Genomic DNA, 6810 nt, shown 5'->3' on the forward strand with positions numbered 1-6810 from the left:
TTGGCAAAAAGGAGCTGATAAACAACTTTTTTATGTTAAATTAACCCAAATACCCTTATGACTATTCCCATTAACAGAAGATGATTATTGCAAGAATTTTAATTCTAAGTTATTTTAAATGAGAATTATTTTATGTTTCAATTTACTTTTTAGTTTTAAATTTATCAGATAAGATTGTTTTAAGTTAAATATAAATTATTTTGTGATAACCTAATATACAACTATTAATAATTTGTAGGTTTTTGGTAAATACATACTTAAATATTGCAAGTAATATTTGAATAAGAAATACATATATTCAAATTTTCTTTCTTAATTAATTAAAAAAAACATTCAATTATGATAAGTTTGAAGTCCCAAAGTGAGAACCCAATAATTACGATGATTTTGCATTAAGAATTTTGTGTTATTTTTTTGTTAGAACCAAAAACAAAAAAAAAAAAATTCCATCGAGAAGAAAAAAAGAAAAAAGATGAAAGGTTTAAGAACAATAAGCAAAATACACTAACATGTAGCCTTTCTTCATTACGATGGAATAATTCGTCATTTTATTGATGGCAATTGGTTACGCCCAACTATGCCTATTAAAAGGACACGCGGACGTTGCAAATATAATCTAAGTATTCAGCCCAGAGTCGAACCCACAAGAAATCAACCTATTAATTACTTTCGTTGGATTTACTAAATTTTATGGAATCAACTTCCCAAACGTTGTCAATAATAATTGATGGTATTTCTACTAACTAAGAATGAAAGTAAATAAGCAACTGAAAACTAACTATGATTAAGTTGTAAACAATTAAGAGAAGGTTCTAAGGTTATGATTTCCCTATTGATGGAATCTCTTCCGGTTATGTTTCATGTAGATTCACCAAATCATCTCTATCAATCACGAGCACTCCTATTACCGTAAATCTCTCCCGAGTAATCACGATAATTTACTAGACGCACTCTCCCGAGATATGCTAACTGGCTTTATTTATTACAGCTCACTTTAGATTGCACCCAAGGCTTCGTTATCCCTAATCCCGCCTTTAAACCCGCAGTTATTGATCCCTCATATACTTTAGGAGTAGTTTTGTTCAACAACTACCTAAATATGTGCTCTCTCCCGAGTTATGCACACCAAATAGGCACAGCTAATTGAGGATCCTGTCAATTAACTACAACAAACACGTAGTTGAACAAATAGAGATTAAACTGGCAAACTATATTAACATCACAAGAAGTTCATCCTTCAATAGGTTCCATCAAAGCCCTAGACTAAGGAATTAGCTATTCATGACAAAACAAGATAAAACTACTAAAATATTCATAATGGGTAATTGCAAGAGAATAAAAGAGATAGAAAAACTCTAATGTTTGGTTGATCTTCTCACACTTGTTCTTGCCTCCAAAGTAGTCTAAAAAAAAGCTTCCACAATCTTGGGCGAGTTTCTATAGCTTATAAGGGTTTGGAACAAATTTTCCTGAAGTTACACTTTGGTCCAAAAATTTCTGACGCGTGAACAGTGCACCGCGGTCGCGGCAAGACCGCGGCTCGACCGCTGTGGGAGCTGATCATTCTGCCTCGAGCTTTAGTCTGCCGCGGTTGCACCGCGGTCGCGGTGGAATTTGCTCAGGCCATTTTCTCGCTTCTTTGTGCTCGGGTACTTCTCGAGTGGACATTTTCTTCACATTATTGCCTCCAAAATACTCCGTGGTGCTTCCTCACTTAGAATATTCCCTGCGAAACAAAAGAACACCATTTAGAGCATTTTGTTGGCAATTTACATATAAAATAACAATAAAGCATGGTACTATTAAGGTATAAATATCATCTATATAGCCTAATATCAAAACCCCACACTTAAATCATTGCTAGTCCTCGAGCAATCCAACACACTCCATCAAAGTTCCTTCCCTAAGCTTTTCCCTTAACGACTCACACCTTGAACATTTTACTAAAGTTACACCTAGTAGTGAACCACCTTTACCTTAAAAGTCAAATCTCTCGTACCATGCAACATTCACACTTACTCAAACCACTCTATACAAGAGTCAAGACTTACCTTTCCTTTGTGAATCACATGCCCTCACATCACACAAGAGAGTAGTTCCACATATGATGATAATTAGAACAATTAGGAACTTAGATAGACAAGATTCGCTCACTCTCAAAAAGAACATTCACATGTCACAAAGATGCACCATAAGCTTGTCCGTAGTGTAATACTCTACTAATCGAGTCCACTCAGTCTAAGATCAATAGGACTTCACTTGGTTGTAATGTAGGGTAAAGGACGGGTATGATATATTTGGATATAGTGACTAACCTCCCTAAGTACTTTTAATACAATTACATTAACCTTCAAGACCATACTTATGTCAACCAAACACTCCACCACTTTTATTTAAAAACATCCCCATCCATTAAGTGCAGTTGTAACAAACCACCACTTATCAATTACTACATTTTACTCATTTTTTTTGTGGTTCTCATTCTTTCACTCTTCAACACTCTTCACTTTTTCTCTATTTCAATGGTTCCACTCAAAAACCAAACCACCACCCCACACTTGTGCTTTTTGCATAATTTCAATACCATTCAAGAGCTTATGGGAGGTAAAAGGGTTCAAACAACAGGCTATTCAAACAATTGTGTAAGATAATTCACTGTATGTATGTATTTGTAACAATTGACTGTTTGATTTTGTTTTGTTTTGTTTTGCTTTGATTGTTTTGATGTTTTGAGTAATTATTCATTAGGTAAGTTAAAATAGATAAGTGACTTGTCCCGACGACGGATCTCTTTCGGCGGGGTTCTTGAGGGACTAAGTCGAGAAAAAAAGAAAAAAAATCTCCCAGTGGCCAAGAACGACCTTCCCAGAATTATGGGCATCTCTTCATCCACTTTGTAGTCTAAGATCACAAAATTTGCAGGGAACACAAATTTCCCTACCTGAATCAACACATCGTCTAGGATACCAGAGGGTCTTTTTACAATCCTATCAGCTAGCTACAACAACATGGAGGTGGGTCTAGCTCTTCCAATCCCCAGCCTCTTATAAATTGCCAGGGGCATAAGATTTATGCTGGCCCCTAGATCGCACAGTGCCTTAGCAAAAACAAAATTACCAATAGTGCATGGAATTGTAAAGCTTCCTGGGTCAGACAACTTTTTCGCAATTGGTCTAGTCACCATTGCACTACAGGTCTGAGTAAGAGTAACTGTGGCCAAGTCTTGGAAATCGAATTTTCGGGACATCAAGTCCTTCATCATTTTTGCATACCTAGGCATCTCTTTCAAAGCATCAATCAATGAAATATTTACCTGGATTTGTTTCAGTATCTCCAAGAATTTCTTGTATTGCTCCTCTTTTTGGTACTTAGCCAGCCTCTAAAGGAATGGTGCAAGAGGTCTCTTCTTCCCAATGATTTGGGATTGATCTTTGTCAACTGCCACCTCAACGACTGGTTCCTGGGCTATCTCAGATTCTTTCTCAGACTCAATCTGAATGTTATTTTCTTCATGGGCAGGCTGGACTGTCACCTCTGTCAATTTCGTTGACTCATCCAGCTCAATGGGCACTGGTATGCGTGTCTTAGCCTATCTGGTTTCTCGATCCCTCTATTGCTCTACATCCAAATCTCTGCCATTACGTAGACTCACTACCATCAGCTGCTTCGGGCCTTGATCTTTTGGATTTATCTGGGTATCAGCAGGTAATGTCCCATGAGGACGATTGTTCAGAGACATCAAAATTTGGACCATCTGCATTTCAATATTCTTGATAGCTGAATCGTGTGCATCTACTCTCTCACTAATTTTTGCATTAGACCCAATAACCTACTACATCATTGCCTCAAGTCTAGCAAACCCATCTTCCTACCGTCTACCATGCTGCTGCTGAGGAGGGTGATACCCTTGCTACTGATTCTGATTGTTATATCCCTGTGGCCTTGGGTAAGGTGCCATATTGTTAGGAGGTCTCATACCTCCCATGTTCCCATTGTTGAACTGTGGCTGGACTAGCCTGTACGGCTGATTTTGTTGGCCCCAATTCTGACCACCCTGTCTCTGCCTTCCATAATTAGACACATAGTTCATGTCTTCAGGGTAGTGATGATGATCATGTTCTGCATTCCACTGGTTACCAATTGGCTGACTAATGCAAGATGTGCACAAGCCCCCATTGGTAGTATCTACGATGTGTACCTACTGCTTCTGCCCTAACTCTTCCACCTTTTTAGTGAGTATACTCATCTGTGTCAATAAGGTGGCCATATTTTCAGCCATAGAGTTGGATGGATCTAAGGGCACTGAGTGAACCACTGGAGTGATAGGTGCATTCCTGGTTGTCCATCCCGAATTCTGCACCATCTTATCAAGCAGACCTGACTTTCTCTCCATGTTTTGCTAAAAAATGCTCCACCAGCAGAAGCATCAACAAGGTTCTTCACGTTATCTAACAATCCCATGTAAAACCGCTGCCCCAACATCAGATTTGGAATACCATGGTGCAGACATATAACCAACATCCCTTTGAAACGTTCCCATGTTTCATGCAGTGTCTCCATTGGTCTCTATTTAAAACTCAAAATTTCATCAATTTGTTGAGCAGTCTTGTTGGGTGGGTGGAACTTGTTATGGAATTGTTTGACTAACTCCTCCCAAGTTGTTATAGAATTTATGGGGAGTGAGTTTAGCTAGGTCTAGGCAGCTCCTGTCACTGAGAATGGAAACAATATCAGCTTGATTGCTTCCGGAGTTACGTTGGGCTGCCTTTGGGTTTTGCAGATTGACAGGAAATTCTTCAAGTGCTGTTGAGGATCTTCGACTTGTGACCCCAAAAATAGTCCCTTGTTTTGCAACAAGTGCAGCATGTTATTCATGATTTATAATGATTCAGCCTGTATCTGCGGGACTATAATTGCTGTGGCCAGATTTTCAGCTATGGGCTGTGCCCAGTCATAGAGAGCAGCCTCTGGCGCTATTGGTACAGTTGGGTCTACTTCGTGATCTCCCATATCTGGTTCGAATTGTTCAGTTGTTTGTTTTTCCGGTTGGCCCGATTCAAGGCCTTGAAAACTTTCTCGGGATCTGATAATGTTTCAAATACTTCACCAGTTCTCGATGAGTTTCTAGGCATGCACCTGTACAACCAAGTCAACAAACGTTAAAATTTCAATGTATAGATTGGGTGTAGAGAAAACTGACTATACTAACAATTTTTGTATTTCGTTCAATTGTAATTGATAACACCGTTAATTCCCCGGCAACGGCGCCAAAATTTGGTTACGCCCAACTATGCCTATTAAAAGGACATGCGGACGTTGCAAATATAATCTGAGTATTCAGCCCAGAGTCGAACCCACAAGGAATCAACCTATCAATTACTTTCGTTGGATTTACTAAATTCTACGGAATCAACTTCCCAAATATTGTCAATAACAATTGATGGTATTTCTACTAACTAAGAATGAACGTAAATAAGCAACTGAAAACTAACTATGATTAAGCTGTAAGTAATTAAGAGAAGGTTCTAAGGTTCTGATTTCCCCTATTGATGGAATCTCTTCCGGTTATGTTTCATATAGATTCACCAAATCGTCTCTATCAATCATGAGCACTCCTATTACCGTAAATCTCTCCCGAGTAATCACGATAGTTTACTAGACGCATTCTCCCGAGATACGCTAGCTGGATTTGTTTATTACAGCTCACTTTAGATTGTACCCAAGGCTTCGTTATCCCTAATCTCGCCTTTAAACCCGCAGTTATTGATCCCTCATATACCTTGGGAGTGGTTTTGTTCAACAACTACCTAAATATGCACTCTCTCCAGAGTTATGCACACTAAATAGGCACAGCTAATTGAGGTCCTGTCAATTAACTACAACAAACACGTAGTTGAACAAATAGAGATTAAACTGGCAAACTATATTAACATCACAAGAAGTTCATCCTTCAATAGGTTCCATCAAAACCCTAGACTAAGGAATTAGCTACTCATGACAAAATAAGATAAAACTACTAAAAAATTCATAATGGGTAATTGCAAGAGAATAAAAGAGATAGAAAAACTCTAATGTTTGGTTGATCTTCTCACACTTATTCTTGCCTCCAAAGTAGTCTAAAACAAAAGCTTCCACAATCTTGGGCGAGTTTCTATAGCTTATAAAGGTTTGGAACAAGTTTTTCCGAAGTTACACTTTGGTTCAAAAATTTCTGACGTGTGAACAATGCACCGCGGTCGTGGCAAGATCGCGGCTCGACTGCGGTGGGAGCTGATCAATCTGCCTCGAGCTTTAGTCTGCCGCGGTTGCGATGGAATTTGCTCAGGCCATTTTTCTCGCTTCTTTGTGCTCGGGTACTTCTCGAGTGGGCGTTTTCTTCACATTATTGCCTCCAAAATACTCCGTGGTGCTTCCTTACTTAGAATATTCCCTGCTAAACAAAAGAACACCATTTAGAGCCTTTTGTTGGCAATTTACCTATAAAATAACAATAAAGCATGACACTATTAAGGTGTAAATATCATCTATATAGCCTAATCTCAACAGTCACCGCCAACAATATTTGTTTTAACAATTAAAGAATTAAAAACATATAAGATCTTTTATTACACAACAATATAAGCTAAGAATCTAACAAGATAATGGATCCAAAACAATACGAAGAAAACGAAAGTATTGCTGGTCTTGGAAAGAAAGGGTGGAACGAAGTAGTAGAAACGGAGTGGGTTAGGACAGTTAAAAATTGTTATTTAGGGATATAATAGTAAAATTATTGGTCAAACTAAAAGAGCTTATAAGCTGAAAATTCAT

The sequence above is a fragment of the Nicotiana sylvestris genome, chromosome 4, assembly GCF_000393655.2.
Source record: "Nicotiana sylvestris chromosome 4, ASM39365v2, whole genome shotgun sequence".
Classification (NCBI taxonomy): domain Eukaryota; kingdom Viridiplantae; phylum Streptophyta; class Magnoliopsida; order Solanales; family Solanaceae; genus Nicotiana; species Nicotiana sylvestris.